Source organism: Dromaius novaehollandiae, chromosome 27 (genome assembly GCF_036370855.1).
Source record: "Dromaius novaehollandiae isolate bDroNov1 chromosome 27, bDroNov1.hap1, whole genome shotgun sequence".
Taxonomy (NCBI): Eukaryota; Metazoa; Chordata; class Aves; order Casuariiformes; family Dromaiidae; genus Dromaius; species Dromaius novaehollandiae.
This window is the reverse complement of record NC_088124.1, coordinates 3,753,223-3,770,125: the sequence shown is the minus strand read 5'-3', so window position 1 is coordinate 3,770,125 and position 16,903 is coordinate 3,753,223. Positions and strand designations below refer to the sequence as shown.

Below are 16,903 nucleotides of genomic sequence, written 5' to 3'. Positions count from 1 at the left end.
TGGAGAAATTAGCTTCCTCTGTGCGTGGGTCTCTGCACACATCTGTCCTTTGAGAATCAATAAATAAAACTTGAAAATAATATTCATCCACCATTTATTCTGCTTAATTATTTAAGCTTCAGATTCTGGAAATAATAAAGGAGTAATAAAGAAGAGATTTACCATCTACTACAATTGCTGGAAGCATCACATGTTATTTCCTCCTTTACTTTTTAATCTCTCTCCCTCTCTGTCTCCTTTTTGTTCACAAAATTGAATCAATTTATTAAAGTTGTTGCAAAACTGATTTGCTCTGATCTATTGGTGGTGATGAAGAGAAATGGGCTGCTCTGTTCTCCCGTGTCCCCCAAGTCCTGCTCATTAAGGAGGATAATGCTTTGCCATCTAGGGAGCTGTTTGCAGCATGCCTGAATGGTAAGAACTGATTAAAGGCAAGATGTGACTTTGGAGGGTAAAAGATACTTTTGATGATGAATGGCAAAAAGGATCGAGCCAAGAGATCCCAGCTCCTAAAAAGGAGGCTGGAGAAGACACGTCTCTGCAGAAAGCCGACTGAGCTTCTCCAGTAGCATTGAAAACCAGGCTGGGTGAAGACAAGTTGCTTTGAAAGAGACTGTTCTTGACCTGTCCATCTGGACGTAGGTTAGATCTCTGTCTAGCCCCCTTAGAGCAGCTGGCCCCATGACAGGAGAAGAATCGCCTTCTACATCACCCTGCAAACGGCTGAGGACATCTCTGAATTTTTGGAGCTTTAAGTATTGACGGGTCTCAAACAGACCTCTCCCTTCACGCTCCATCCAGATGTTATGACCCAGGCCAAACTCCGCCTGGAGAAGCACGCCGTGCTTGAGGTGCTCGAGGATTAACGGACCTGCTGGCGGCGGTGGATGAAAGGGAACAATTGCTCAGTGAGACAGGAGCTGATAAAACTCGGTTTCCAGTAAGCCCGAGGATTCAGATCTTGCAGCTCACTGCAATCCCACCTGACGGCTTTCCTGGGCTCGGAGCTTTCGTTTGATCCCCCTGAGGGTTGCTGGTGTCTCGTGTAAGCTCTTCTGCGGCCTCGTCTTCAGAGAGAGGCACTATCAAGGCTTCCTTCCTCTGCTATCAGAGGGGGTCCCAAGGGTCTCCAGCCGCTTGCACGCGATTGCCCTACACGATCGTGGGCTGCAGGGAAGGGCTCCCTGCGGAGCCAGGCTGCAAAGGGGGGAGAGCAGGCAGCAGCCCTGCGGCTCGCGCCAGCCATCGCTCCCAGGCGCTGGTGAGACCGTGCTCGCCAGGGAAGCGAGGACGAGCTGTCTGAAATAAAAACGTCAAGATCCCAGGTGTGACAGGCTCTAATCCCAAGTGCTTTGACAGGCCTGTCACCTGCCATGTTCTCCTCCTGCGCTGCAGAGACGAGGCGGGCATCCCTGTCGTACTGCAGCACGGTAATTTGGCTCGGGCGCCCTGAAGTGCCGCGGCGTCGGCTCTGCAGTGACACCCGCATGGGAGCGAGGGACCAGGCACCGCAGAGGGAGGCGGGATGAACAGGCTGCCATTTCGCATCCAGATCTTCCTCCGTTCTGCTTTCCACGGGATGTTATTGCGCGGCGTGAGCAGCTGCACAGAGCAGGATCTGCCCCTTCCCTGCATTTCTCAAAGGCTTCATCTATGCTGCAAAGCACTGGCTGAGAGATCTGCACCCGCGCACCTGGAAACCTCTACAGAAAGACTTCTTTTGCCATCTTTTATCTGAGATCCCCTGACCGGACACACCTGACCGGCAGCTAAGCTGTGTCTAACACCAGGGATTTGGAAACACGAGGACATGCCATTTTTTTTCCTTTCCAACACAGCAACAGCAGTAAAACATTTTAGCCCAGCCCAGGCCTATTTTACCAGGGCTGTTCCTATGCACCAAAATTGAGTTAACTAAGCCTTCTACAGCCCCTCGTGTAGGCCAACTTCTCCCCAGACTCCCGCAGCACTGAGAGCGTGGTTTTGCTCCCATGCCAAGCCACGTGCTCTCTAAGGCTCTCTCCGGTCTCACCATCACCTTGATGGAGGGCTGTTTCCCTCCCTTGCCATAGCAGGATCCTAAGAGACACCAGGGAGTCAGTGTGAGCTGCTACACTCTGATCTTAAGCATTCGGGAACCCCAAGGGGTTTTGTCATCACTTTTCCCTGGGATGGTCCTTCCCCTGGTGGAAAGGTCTCAAACCTCTGCTCACCCCCACGGCCACCAGCTTGGGCAGAGCCTCGTGGGTGCCAGACCGGCAGGACACGAGTCAGGACGCACACCTCCCTCCCGTGCCAGCGCTTCCTCCCGTTCCCAGGCCTGCCGCGCGCCGACGGGTGCCTCCCCTTTCCGTGGGTTTCTGTTTGCAGCCCGCTGCGCGCGACGCAACAGCCTCCAGCCTCCAGCTGCCTCGCCAGATGGGCCAGCAGCTGAGCCCCGGCCGCACGCCGCTCCGGCGGGGCCGCACGCCTTGCTGCACAGACACCGTCACCCGCGCCGCCGTCCGGACCGCCCCGCTGCGCTCCCTCGCCTGAGCAGGCTCGGATCCCCTGCGCCGGGACAGCTCCGGCTCCTGCAGAAGGAGAGCGTTGCTACAGAGACCGCTGATGCACGGGACAGTGCACAGGGCTGCAAGCACCTCCACCAGCTTCTCCAGACCGTTGCTCTCATGCACGCAACCTGCTAAGGAGAGGCAGGTCCAACACGTTGTTCCCAGTCTAATTCCAACAACGAGAGGAAATAAATTTGCACCTGGGTCCAGCTTTCTGACTCGGGTCTCGGGTGTGCATCCACCCCTCCTCTTCTCCCAGAGGCCAGGTCCACCAGCGGCCTCCTGCCCGTGTTGCTCTACCCCGGGGCAGGATGCGTGGAGGCAGAGTCCTCACCGGCAAGTCCCACCCTCTCCGGCACGAGGGCACGCCGTGCCCAGAGGCCCCAGCACCGGCTAGCACTGACCTCAGATCAGGTCAGCAACTGCAGCCAGCATCAGCAGTGCCTTTTTGTTCCCAAATCTTGCCTGGTGCTCCTGGAGAAACCCGCAACACAAAGAAACATGTGAAAACCCAACCAACCCCACAGCCAAACCAATTCGTTCTGTTGGACAGCCCCAGCCACGGATAAATCCACGAAGCTGCTCTCTTCGTTATCCCCATTTAGCTGAGCTGCTCCCTGTGAGCCCATTGCCGGCGGGATATCTCCCGAAGCATCCTTTAAAGCTTCCTTCCTCCCACGTTCCCCGACATCGCTTCCGCTGGGTGAATTCAGAGCGACTTGTATCATATGCCACAAATCCGAGCGCCCACCAGCTCCTGCAGGGCTTTGAGGAGCAGGCAGCAAAGCGTCGGGACTTGCCTGCTATATAAAGCACTGGAGCATCACGGAGAGCACGAACCTGCCGCACGGCTCCTCGCAGCCTGCCTCGGGGGGCTGCTCAACACGGGGCGCGAGCAACGTCCCGAAAGCCCCATTCCCACGATGATGGGGGCTTCTCACACGTCCACCAATAAAAATCCAAAAAAGTGACAAAAACTGTTAATAAAGTAACAAACCCTGTTCCCTAAGGGCACCAGTATCCAGCAACGAAGGTCAAACAAGCAAGCTACAGCTCACAGCCAAGGGTGCCACCAGCGCCTGGGAGTCCCAGGCCACCACCTTCATTACAAGGTCAAAACACGGTTGCCTTCCCTTTCCCCAGAGCCACAGGAATAAATTAAAAAGGGAAAAGATGGGAAATTATTCACTATGGAGATTTTGAGAGCCAGCAATTAATAAATAAAAATAAATATTGCTAATACTGGGCTTTAATACAGCACTTTAAATTGCAAATTACTCTTGAAACGTGTATTATTAATTATATCATTTGCATCCACCATAGCAATAATATATAATTATTTATACTGATAAATAATTTGTGGAGGAATGCAAGGCTGCGTTAGACTAGCAATAAAACCTTTTCAGCAACTGGGCTACGTCTGCTTGCTGCAAGTCATTAGTCGCCCGTACAAGCAGGGCGGCTGGCTGCTTCTCCCCGGCACGTGGGAATCTCCATGCTGGCAGCGCGGCCCTGACGCCGAGCAGCAGCGGCCTTGCAGGACGCTCGGTTTGTTTGTGCATTTTGGTCTCAGAGAGCCGCTGGCAGCCCCAGGACCGAGACACTGCAGAAGCGGCGAATGCAATCAGGAGGAGGGACTGCTGCATCCCGCCAGCGACCACAGAGCCCGCAGCAGCGGCTGCTCCAGCAGGGAAACTACCCGAATCCTTTCGGGAGATGCTCTCGCGAGCCCTCGTCCCGCTGCCAGCACAGCGGTGAGCGGCGGCTTTACGGCTCGGAGCACCCGATCTCCGGCTCTGCAAACACAAGCAACTTTCCCTCCCACGTCCCTTTGGCAAAACGCCTCGTTTCCAGAGGTGCCGAGGCCCAGGGACGTTTTGAGGGCCGGGCAACAGCGGCGAGCTCACGGCCAGATGGGTGTTTGGACTCGGATTCCCCAAATCCCCCCCCGGAGACCCCAGATCCAAGCCTGAGGCTGCTGCCGGGCCCCGGACCAGCCTGGGGGCTCCTGCGCGGAGCTGTCGCTGCCCTAATGCTGCAAAATCACAGCTCCGCAGCCGCCACGCAGGGCGGCAGCAGCCCTCGCGTCCAGGCAGCGCATCAAGGGGACATCCGAAACTGGGGCAAACCCTGAGCGGGGCGAGAGGAAGAAAAACGAAGCAGGAGACCCCCCCAAGGGAACGATTGCAGAGGCAGACTGGGAGACAAGCCGCGATCCCGGCATCCCAGGGCTGGGGGGGGGGGCTCGAGCTTTCCCGTCCGCTCCCTCCGAGCGGGAGCACCCCGCGGTCCCCCCGGGAAGAGCATCGGCGCACAGACGGACGCGGGCTCACGTCTCATCTCTGCAGACGGATCCTTTCAGCAGCTCCGTCCCCTCCGCAGAGCTTAATTTATTAGCCGGGGGAGGGAGGAGTCCCGTTGTTCTAATGAAACGTTTTGCCTGGGTGCACAGCAAATGTATTCACCTAATAGACCTATTATTCCTGCTGCATCGCAGGCCGGCTTCCCCATTGGGCTTTATCCTTTGCTGCATTAGAAATTTAGTCTTTTATTCCTCCTTCAAAGCCGAGGCTGCCAGGCAAATGAACATGCAGGGAGGCTTCAAAGGATGTCAAGTGCGAGGCTTCCCCACGCGCAACGGCAGCTCGGAGAGGCACGAGACGCACGTTCACCGCGAACCTCTGCCCGTTCCCCCTGACGCGTCTCCCCATCCGCCCTTCCGATGGACCGCTCCCTGGAGCAGCTCCAGCTGATCGCTGCACTTAATACTTCCCTGCCGCAAGGCGTTCCAGAGCGTCTGGCCCTTTGGTGTGTAAACTGTGATTATTTTCGGTGCAAGGGGAAGGGGGATGAAGTTAGCTCTGCCGTCAGGCTCAGAGGGCCTGGCTGGAAAATTGCATCCCTAGACAGCGGGTCACAGCCGGTTCTCGTCCATTAGACCGTTATCCACGCTGATGGGGTCCTTACCGTAAGCAATAGCCCGTGCGAGGCTTCCCACCGCCTCCTGCCCCAGCTCGCAGGACGGGGAATCGGGATTTTGGTGCTGGATGCCGATGTGCAGCACAGCCGCAAGCAGGTCGCCGTGCCTCAGTTTCCCCGTCCCAAACACAGGGCTACGAGCCCAAATCCCGGAGCTGGCCGTGGGGGAAGGCGGCGCGGCGCGGAGGCGGGCCAGGACGGGGAGCTGAACTCTGCAACAAGTAACGGTTGGAAAAGCATGAGAGCTGCAGAATAAAGAAAGGCAGGAAAAGAAGAGCGTTCAGCACCTTCGCGTGCTTTCATAACGGCACTACACCCACCCTCCAGGCACGACACCAGGCTTAAATCAACGCGCGTTCGCAGAAAGTCTCCGGCAGCAGCACGCTGCCAGCGTCAGGTAGCCCTGAATATTTGTTCTGGACATTAAAAATACAGCTTTGATTGGAGATTGTTTTTCCTCGTCTCCTAAACCGTAAGAAACCTCCGCTACAAATCACTAGAGGTTTTTAACTCCCTCCGCCTAGGAAAAAATAAAAATAAAAAATAAAAACAACCCAACAACTAACAGATTAATCCTGTCAAAAGAAGGGGGAAAAGCCACCTAACAGAATCACGGACCGAAAAGTTACAAACTGGCAATAGGTGACAAGTAATTATAGAACAGGAAAATGTATACGGAACTCATTTGGGTGAGCAGCAGCTGATTAACAGTCGCAACATTTATTTTCTTTATTTATGGCCTGGCATTGCAGAAAATTGATACGAAACACTCCATATACTACACGGCTGGTGACACGTTCAGCAAATGAAGAGTCTGGGAAGAAATCAACCTGAATTATACCCACTGTTACTCAACCTCCTCTTCTCGGCTCTCCAATTCTTTATAAAAGGAACAGCAGTGACACAGCACTCAAGTGGCATCCAGGCATGTCCCTGCTTAGCAGCAAGCAGGTGACAACTAGGTCACATCTCTGTGGCCATCACGTCCCCAGCGCGGACCCTCGGCTGCCTAACGCTTTCCGGAGGCCGCTGGCAGCAGCGTGCGTCCCCCCGGCTGGGTCGCGTTAGAGGAGATCGCCGTGCTCATCGCTGCCTCTGCGGCTCCTAACCCTCGTCTGAAACAGCCTCCTTGCAAGGCGCTTGCCTGCACGCAAGGGCAGGACTCCAGCCCGCTCCCCTCAATCTGGCACCCAGGGGAGGTGGTTAAGGGGGAAGCAGTCCCCTTCCTCCCCTGGAGCTGCCCTCATCGAAAAAACCTTAAATCTTCAAAATTAAGATTTGAGCTTTTTGCCCTTCTGGAGAGAAGTGGCAGCAGCTTCAGCTCCCTCTTCCCAGGCAGGTTTGCTCCCAGGAGAAGAGCGCGAAGGTGCTGCAGCACGTCCTCACGGCGCCCAGGGCTGGAGCAACGGGGAGAGCCCAGGGCAGGACGAAGCCCACCCCAGCATCGCCCTCTCCAAGTGCTCGAGACCACCTCCTACGAGGAGAGCAGCCCTGCTCCAGGATAAAAGCAGGACCGCGAAAGACTCCTAATAACCTCCTCAGCCGTGGGTAAGAGGCAGTTGCTCTCAGAGCCAGCTCTCCCAGGGGATGAAAGGCAGCAGCGGCTTTGATGGAGAGTCGCTGCCTGCAAACACAAGCGATTGCAAACCCATAGCACCTTGCAGAGGGCTTTCCGCGAGGCTCTGGGGGTCACAGGGCACCCCCGGGGCAGCAGCTCAGCGTCGGGCGAGGAGAGGCGATGCTCAAACCCCAAAACAAGGCTCCCTGTCCGGGCTGGTCCAGGTCTGCCGGCTGCGGAGCGACCCGGGAGCCGTGGGTCGCCCAGCAGCCCTGGCAAAGCAGCCTCTGATGCAACGTTCTCACGTCGGGAAATGGCTTTTTATAGAAACTTCTCCACGGCAATAAAAGTTGGTAACGTCTGGAGGGGGAGAAGCTTTTCAGAACAGAACATCTCCTTCTCGTTTCCTTTCAGAAGTGCCATTGCTTTCTGAGAGCTTGTATTCTGTGCCGGAGCATAAGTGGTTTTAGTACAAAGAGGAGTGAACAGTAGAAAAGCTTCAAATTTGCTAAAAACAGTTTTCAAATTCATGCAAAACAATTTTTAAAAAATGGACAAATTCCTTCTGTTGTCTGCACTGCAAATGTTTCCACCTGTCACCGTTTTCCCCCGAGAAGCAGCTGCCAGGTTCACCCGGGTCGGGCCAGGCCTTCCCCCACCTGCTCCCCGTGCCGGCAAGCTCACCCTCGCTTCTGCCTGGGATCGCTGAAACCTTCCCCCCCTTCTCAATTTGGTCCAAACTGCCTGGTGGGTTCAAGAATCAGCCTGAGATCCCGAGAGAGAATGTGATTTCCAGACCCAGTTTCCGTGATTTCCTTGGGAAACCAGACTGAACCCCTTCCCGAGTCCTGCAATTGCTGGATGCCTCCTCCGCGTGCCCGGGCTCTGCATCACGCCCGGTCCCAGCCCCGCACGTCTGCAGGGACCTTGGGCAACTCCCTTCCTCTCCCTCCGCTCCGGCTGCTCCTCCTGGGGTTGCTCGGGCACCCTGATGGCAGCAGGGGACCCTAACCCGCTCCAGCGGGCAGGAAGGCGTGGGCGAGGGGTGCAGGGACCCTGCGCGAGCCGAGAAGCGACACCGTCAGCCCCTGCTCGAGCCGGGCGAGCCAAAGGCTCCTCCAGCCTTCCCAGGGAGCCAGGTGAGGCTCCGAGCTCCTCCTAAGGAGGATGCTCAGTTATGAAACACGGTTTATTTAAATGCAAATTGCTGAAAAATACAACTTTATTAAAATGCAAATTGCACATCAAGCCTGCTGCCTCCCGCACGTCTCCTTCTCTGCTCGACAGCCGCTTGACTCGAAGCCCTGGGACTTCCAGGTGCTGACAGCACCCGGGGCCGCCACCCTGGCATTTCGGCAGAGGATCCGGCGCGGCGAGGGCCGGCAGGACCGGGCTCGCAGCCGGGCCTCTCCGGAGGGGCGGCCGGGACGGCGGCGAGCGCGGCACGGAGTTGCTGGTGTCACTTGGCGTCGTGCCGCGCCGCGCAGCCCCGCTGCCTCCCTCGGAGCTCCGTGTTGTGAAAGGTGTCAGTCTGCCGGAGCCTCATTTCCTAACAAGATGTGGAGATCGGGTGTCCCAGAACTGCTATTTTGAAGGGAGTAATTATTGTTTTCACACTTCCTGAGCGCTTTAAGACAATTTGTTCCTAAAGGAGATGCTCTATCCTGGAGCCACCAAGCGCTCAGGAGGTTCGAGTCACCCCCAGAAGAAGCCCGGAGACCTGAACGTCTCAGCCCTGAGCAGGTCACCGAAGCCACGGGAAGGGGAAGAGCTGTCATGCGTCGAAACACCTAACTGCAGGCACCGGGCAGGTCCTGCGCAAGCTTTGCACAGGCACGAAGGATACCACCATCCCCGGCCTTGCCGACACCGCGTTTCCAGCGGCACACAAACATTTTGTCTGATTCTCTCCTCTGTTCTCCCACCTGTTTGCGTGCCGCTCGCAGAGGCTCGTAGCCCCCATCCCCTCCAGTTGCCTCGTCAGAGCAGCCGGGTGCATCCAGGCTGTTATTCCCGCGTGGGAGACAACACACAACCGCTACTCGCAGGGTCAGCGACCGCTCCAGAGCCCTGGAGGAGCCCAGCACCTTTATCCACTTGCCACTTTGCCCAGCTCCGCTACAAAGCCCTGGCTGTTGCCTTTAGCCACCGGCTGGCTGACGCTCCTGGAAGATCATTAGAGATAGCAGGGACTGGAAAAGGTCCAAACCAGCTCATTCCTTCCAGTGAGCCGGTTCCTCCAGGAAAGCATTTAATTGCTTTCCGAATGATCCCACGGCCTCTGCGGGAACCACGCCCGACCACCCAGCCATCCCGGCATTAATTCCTCCACGGGGCTGCTTCAGACTTGGTTTCCTTTCACTTCCTATTACTGTTCCCCCAATGCTCTCCTCCAGCCCTCTCCTGTCCCTTGTCCTGCATGTCTCTCTCCGTCCCTCTCAACTCCGGCTTTCAAGCATCCGCGTTCTGATATTCAGCAAGGGAAACGTCACCACGAGGCGCTGCGAGGCTTAAGGACGGACCTCGAATCAGACCCCGTGCGTAAACAGCCCAGAGCGTTGGAGGGGCTCGTCGAAGCAAACGAAACCCAGCAGATCAGGACAGCACACGAGCAAACCTCTGATTAGCGGCGTAAGGGAGGGACGGCCCCGGGAGCCGGGTGCGTCTTGGCCCCCTCCCATGGAGCCGGGACTGACGCCTCCGCCAGCCCCGGCCTCCAACGCAGCCTGGTTGCCTCTGCCGTCATCCGCCCCATCCTTCCCTGCTTCCCAGGGCCTCGCGCAGCCTTTTCTGCCCGATTTCCGAGGGAAACACGACTTGTGCAATTACTGCTCTCTTGTCTGCCTGCCCATCTGTCAGGTCCCCGGCTCCCCGGGCGCTGCGGGAGCTGTGGGCTGATCTCAAGCGCGTGGCGCGAGGCTCCACGATGCTCAGCGATCGCACGCTTCATCTAAGCACCAGCCCCAGAGAGCAGCAGACGCAAGCCAGCGTCCCCACCAAGGACACCAACCTGGGCCCAGCTGCATTACATGGCACTGAAGAATCCAAACCTGGGACAGCAAACAGCTTTAAGTACTGCTTTTTGTGGAAATACCTGGACGGTGTCTCACTTTGGCTATTTAAAAGTACGCATGGAATGAAACCAAGGCACAAACTGAACCCGCCAAGCCCCGACGCCTCTGCATAACTCCGGAGGAAGTTTTGCTGAGCAAAGCCCTCGGGAGCTGCCTGACGGGTCAAACTCGCTGTCCACCGCCCCCTTCCTTCCGCGCCACCACCGTTTAATCATCGTTTGGTATTTAGCATCCAGCATAATAGGCTCGTCGTCAGGCATATGCCAGCTTCGTGAGGCATTACTTCATCCTTCATTGTCTTCCAGGCTGTCTCACCTACCTCCCAGGCAGCCTCGTGCACCTCCGGCAACGCTCCGTGCACAGCCGCCGAGCGGGCTCCCCGCCAGCGCAGGCGTTACGGCCCCTGCGGAATGAGCTGGACTTGGGGCCTGGTTTAGGGAACAGCACGTCTGCTGCTAGCAGAGCCGATATATTTGTTTTCATTAAATTTAATCCAGGGATATTCTTCTCCTCCTGCCTCCCCCCGCTCCGCTTGCTGGAACGGCGGGGCTCCGCAAAGGAGCCTCCTTCCAGGTGATTTCTTATTCAGAGAAGCCAGTTCCATGTTCCTGTCCCATTTAATTAACGTAGGAGGAGAACTGGGTTACACTGGAAGCCGCTGCTCTCTGCCTTGCCACGCATCAGAAAAGCGGCCACGAGTCGCCTGCTCCCAGCCCCAACGGCCGCACCGCCGTGGGGCAGAGATTGGCCCCCCGGGCTGTCGCCTCTCCTCCCACCCAACCCCTCGGTCTCCTCAACCCACCAAGCACCAAACCACACCTCGTCCATCCTTTCGGCATGAGAGACGCTTCCAGGCTCCAGCTCCTCCCAGCCCGGGACGTTAATTGCATCAGCTCTCCCTACCTGTCACCCAAACTCTCCCCGCTGGCAGGATCTGAATTACAAGTGAAATATGTCTCCATTCCCACGCTGCCTCCCCCCGCGCCTCTGCACCTGCTTTTAAAACAACGGCTAAATAACCTCCCGCCCGTCAGCTGCATAAATCACCCGGCTGCGCTGAAGTGACACAGGCAAACAGCTGAGGTCTGAGGCAGTTTTTCTGGCCAAGGGAAAAAAATAAAGTAAGCTAAGAGCTAGAGGAACTCTGCGCTCAATCCTTCCCTCCCGAGGAGGGTGCCGGGCTGGCATTCAGCGCCCGCCGAGGGAACGGGCACCTCGGCTTCAGGTGGAGCTGCCACAGGGACGCAGACGTCTGGAGCATCTGCACAGCTGGTCCACAGCTGGATCCAGCCCTTGGGAAAACACCGCCGAAATCAGGGGACGTGATACGGTGTCTCTGCCCTGCCACGGCCCCGGCCGAGTCACCCAAGCGGTATCTGCGTACCGTCCACGTGCAGCGACAGCCAAGCTGGCAACTCCACGTGGGGGACAGGCAAGGGAGGGGAAGTTTTAGGGCTAGGCAGAATAAAAGAACTGCGTGATCCGAGCTAAATTATTTAAACAGCGTAAGTTACAGGGAAAATATCCTTAAAGCCTAAATTTCCCGTTGTGAAGGATTGCTCCCTGTTTAGAAACACACTAATTGTTTCCCTAAACAAGGATGTGCTGTAATTTAAGGGTTTTATCACTCATGCTTTGCAATAATGCAATTGAGCAAGTGGCAATAAATAAATCCCAAAATAAAATAAAGGTGGCAGATTCCGCTTGAAAACCGAGCAAGGATGTAGGACTGCATTTCTGCATTTCCTGCAAGTGAGGGAGACGGGGCTGGATCCGCTCCCTGTTCCCACAGCTGGGGTTTGGAGGAGATTGGAGCGGCCCCACAGTTCAGGAACAAACTGCCCAGGGAAAGCTCGGCCCCAGCTCGAGCTGCGAAGGAGAGATGCCGAGGTCCCAGGGGGCAAAGAGCACCAAATGGCTTTAAATTCCTCCCTTTCTCATTCTCTTTTCTCCTTCTCCAGGACCATTTCTTGCCTGGTGGCCACCCGGACTAGAGGATCTCCCTTCCAGTCCCTCCACCCTGCGATCCTGCAGCAGGATCCCGCAGCCCTGGATCTCCCTGCAGAGGACAGGGAACGCTTGGTGCCATCCGGATAAGGGGTGAAGCAGCCCTTTCCCTCCGGACCTGCTGATCCCCCGCACCAGCGCGTACATTTGCCCTGCAAGCGTGTTTAGGATGACGGCTAAACTTCCCCTAGTGAAGGATGCAGCAGCTCTTGGAGCTGATGGAAGAAACTCCCTCCTGTCCAGCCGAGTTTCCGCTCAGGCAGGGCATCCCTAAAGGATCAAAGGCCCCATCCTGAATTCTTACCTGGCTCCAACACCTATTTCAGAGTAGTTTCTCCACTGACCTCCACGGCCTTTGAATCCGGCCTTCGCAAGCAAAAGACCCAGGCTAGGGCCAAGCATTTAACGAGAACGCAGTAAAACGCATCTTGTTCCCGTGGCTGTTAATTCTCACTCAATACGTTCTTAATATTCAATTAGTATTTATGTAGCACGCAGCAAAGGATTATCCTATTACAGCTAAATTAAGTGCTCCGTTCGTTAATTAATACATCTTATTTCAAGTGCTGCCAACATTTATCCCTGGAAACATAATATTTTAAACCAAAAGGCACAAATGAAGGAAAGGGAGTTGTTTGCTTGTTGCTTTTACATTTCCCCATTGCTTAGAGATGCTGATGAGTTATGGAGCCAGCAAAGTATTTACTGCTCAGCTCTGCGGGAGGGGAGGCTTTCCCGGGAGAGCAGCAGCGCGGAAAAGCTCGGCTCTTTGGAGACGGCGCGTCGCCTCCCTCGCTGGGGACGAGACCGCGCTGCCCCCAGCCTCAGCCCTGCCAGACCCCCGGGTCCTCCCCACGCCTCGGTTTTCGCAGCGGGGACGGCTCGCGCTTTCCCGGCCTCTGCGTCCGCCGCGACGGCAGGCAGAAATTTGAGACCGTGAGACCTACAGCGCTGACAACAACTGCCAGGAAACAGCGTGAAAGCTAAATTAAGTAGAGAGTCTCTTTCCTAAACGGATTCCTTCGCAAGGAGCCCAAACCAGCCTTCGTCACGACAACTCAATTACGCACGAGGCTGAGCTGCGGCAGAGACGCGGCGCTCGCCGTGAGCACTTCGCACCTCGCTCAAGTTATAGCTTCCCCTCGGTGCAGGCGGGAGGCTCCGCTAACGCCACGCGTCTCCCCAGCGCCGCATGGAAAACCGATTGCAACGACATCCGTCGGGACGCAGACCTGGAGCTCCTGGACGGATGGGTCCTGCCATGGGCCGGAGCCCCGCGAGGCTGCCGGAGGGATTTAAGTAACGGGATTTAAGTATTTGATGGATGCTTTCGAAACACCAACGCTAAAAAATCTCAGGCCGTCAGTCGTCCCTGGAGCACGAATCCTGCCCCTGGACCGAGCCTCACGCCAGCAGCACCCCGGAGCAAGGAGGCACGGAGCGGGGCCGGGGGCGTCAAGCCCCGTCCTCGCTGTCCCCCCATCTCTCTCCCCATCAGCAGAAAAGCAAACCCCAAGCACCAGGGGGGCAAATAAACTTTTCAAGCCCCCAGGTCTCCCTCGGCTGAAGGGGCTCAACAGGGTTCGTGCTCTCGCTCCTGGCAATCTGCATCCCGATGCAAAATTCCCAGTCATGGACACCAACCTAAAACCATCCTTTTGAGGGAAACCGAGGCCCGGAGCAGCCTCCGCCGCTTTCTGCGGGCGCTGCCGAACACGTCCCCTCCTTTCCCTGCTGAGCTTCCATCCACCACTATCTCGTTTTCTATCAAAGCAGCAGCCTCCCCTGGGCTCATGGCGAGGTCGCAAGATTTCATGTTCTTCACAGAAATCCATCAAACTGCCTCAGAAAAAACCTGCAGGAAATCATCTTGCCAGTTATTTTCTGAGATGGAGGATGAAAAAATAAAAAGAAGAAGAAGAAGAATTTACAGGTAATTTCCTTGTCAAAAGTTCCTGTCTATAAATACAATCAAGGTAAGACTGACACGGCAAATAGCTCCTTTTCTCTGCTGAATGAATTATTCAATTCACCACTGATCCTCCCTAACTGTTTTATATCGCCTTTTGCTTTCCTTATTTATTTTACTTTATTTAGTTCTGTAGAGAAGTGCTGCCAATAATTGAAATGAATTCAGGCAATTGCAGGATTCAACAAATCCCTCCCGCAGCCCTGCAGCAGCTCAGCCCGCGGCCTCCGCGCTCCCGGCTCGGCTCCTCGCTGAGCTGCCTCGAACCGCCGGGGCATCGACGCGCCTTGCGTTTCTCCAGGGTTTTTCCCATCCCGTGGTGAAACCCAGCCCCAGATGATCCCTCCCGGGATCGGAGCTGCGTTTCGGGGCAGGTTTATCAGGGGCGCGGAGTGGCCGCAGCCCCCTCGGGCTTCGGGGAGCCCCGCACATCTGCAACATCTGCACGCTGGACCGAGCCAAGCTGCCGGGCCGGAGATCAGCTGCGGCTACGCGCAAGGACATTCTCCTCGGTCAGGTCCCTTGATGGCTCCTCCTCGGAGAGGCAGCAGCACTGTTGGAGCGCCGTGGGAATTTACGGCTCTGCACGCCCGTGGAGGACTTTTAGGAACGACAGAAACCCCAGTAACACATCAATAAAGAGCCGCGCCATAGACAGCTCTTGAAAGAAAGGAAATAATATTACTACTAAAGGAAAAAAAATACAACCGCACCAAAAGCTAATAAAAATATTACTCAGGAAACAGAACTGTTTCAAAGAAGCCAAATAATATCCACGATGATGATTCAATTACACAGAAGATTAGTGTCGGTCTGCCTGCGGAGCCAAAAGTTTCTCACGGAGGTTTTGAGCTACTGAGAGGATGATAACTTCATAAAACCTGCGCATAATGGGGGCAAGGGGGGGCTGGAAAACTGGGAAAAGAAAGCAAGCTCTGAAGCTAGACAAATAAAACCTCATTCTAATCACGAAACAAATCATGTGGATTTTTATTTTTTCCCCAGGAGCGGGTTCCAGCCAGGGCAACATTTCTTTAGCTTATTGATTAGCAATTAGAGAGGTATTTTAGCTGCTTCTCTGCTGCGTCCCTGCTATTCCCTCCTGAATTTCATTGGCACAAGACCTATTTCCATCTGGTAACGGAGCTGGGAAAGCCTCAGCACCTGACCCCACCGCCGCATCTCCGGGCCCTCGCTCCTGCCAAAAAGCCTTGGGGAGGAGCGGAGAGAGGCAGCTTTTGGAAAGAGAAAAATGCTCCCAAAATGACGGGCGGGAATTTCTATTCAACCCAGCGGGAAAGTTCCCCCCTCGGCCATCGGGAACGGAAGGATGCTCTCTCGGGGCGGCGCGCCGAGCAGGAGAGCGAGGCTGGCTGTCCCAGGCGAGAGGCGACGGAGGAGGACCGCCGGCGTCTCCCAGGACGGGGAGGCCAGGCCCCTTCCTCAGCAGCGATTTCCAAACCTGTTTATTTGGCTCTCCATAAAAAGGAGATGTTAAGAGGGAAAGAAATAACAAACTGATTTTTTCTTCGGATAATTCGCGAGGGCTCCGGGTGCATTGTAGATGCATGCCTTTACCAACGGGCAATTTGATGAATCCTGCTTTTGCACTGCTGTTTGCTGAGCCCCCTCCTCTGCAGAAACCGCGCCTGGCTTAACGCTCTCCTTAGCACGCGGCGTAACTGCCCCCTGCAAAGGTCACCAAAAAAAAAAGCAAGCAAGGAAGAGAAGAACAACTTTGGCGGCTAGGGAGGGAGGGAGGGAAAGACTGCAGAAGCCGATGGCATCCGCGGTGTCAGTTGAGGCGTCAGCCCCGGGACGCCGGGGAGGAGCAGACCCAAAGGGAGGCCGAACCGCAGAAACCGGAGAGAGGAGGAGTAGGAGGGAGAACGGCAAAATGGGACGAGCGAAGCGGAGGGAGGGCAGGAGGGATGCGAGCAGACGGAGCCGAGCAGGGGGAGGAGAGGAGGGGAGGGGAGGGGAGGCTGGCAGCGGGCGAGCGTGCCGGGGAGGGGGGACGGCGGGGGGGAGCGCGGGAGGCGCGGAGACGGCAGGCAGTGTTTATTAATTTTCTGCTCGGCTGCCTTTGGTGCCAGAGCTCCGAGATCATGGAGCTGCTCCACACTCTATTAAATAATTCAATCTGTGAAGAATCCAAGTGTGTAAGCGAACACTCTTATGCGTCTTAAAATTTAATTGCGGAGCTAAACAAGATTAAGTGCAAGGAGGACATAAAAGATATGAAAATAGATGCTGGGGCTTTTGTTTCTCTCGCTGCCCAAGCCCTGCACAGGAACCTTTCCCCATTTTTCACACCACTCTGCTAAAGAGCTGGAGCCTCATTTCATCTGCTCCCCCCTCCTCTTGCGCTATTTACAGCTGTGTTTGCAAGCAGCAGGCTTGCAAATCACTTAATATCCATTAGAGCAGCTCTATTCACCCTGCTAGACTCCTGCTCTGGCAGCCTTTCCATTATAAATCCTCGCGTTCAAGGGTTTAGGGAATGGGGCACAAGCACTTGCTCTGGTGACCTCCTTTGCATGCCTGGACCCCCAGCCGCCCCGGCCGCTATTTCGTCTCTCTCTCAGGTGCTTTCCTCCTCCTTTTCCTCCCCCTTCCCTCCCTGCATCGCTCCCCGTGCAAACTCAGCACCCCCAAACCAGCAGCTCCGGAGGGCGAATCCCAGCCGGCTGCAGACCGGGCAAGGCAGCATCTCCCCGCACGGCTCCGGCCCAAGGGCAGCAGCACGAGGGGTGAAAGCAGC

General features: G+C 55.9%; 1 long non-coding RNA gene across 6 annotated transcripts in view; it reads right to left on the bottom strand.

Annotated features, from left to right (window-relative positions):
• LOC112990138 (uncharacterized) overlaps positions 1–16,903 on the bottom strand; it is a 71,194-nt gene that overhangs the window by 15,831 nt on the left and 38,460 nt on the right. For all 6 annotated transcript variants that reach the window (XR_010385239.1, XR_003261002.2, XR_003261001.2 and 3 more), the window contains exon 2: positions 5,520–5,743. This is a non-coding gene — a long non-coding RNA (uncharacterized LOC112990138). The remainder of the gene's footprint in view (positions 1–5,519; positions 5,744–16,903) is intronic.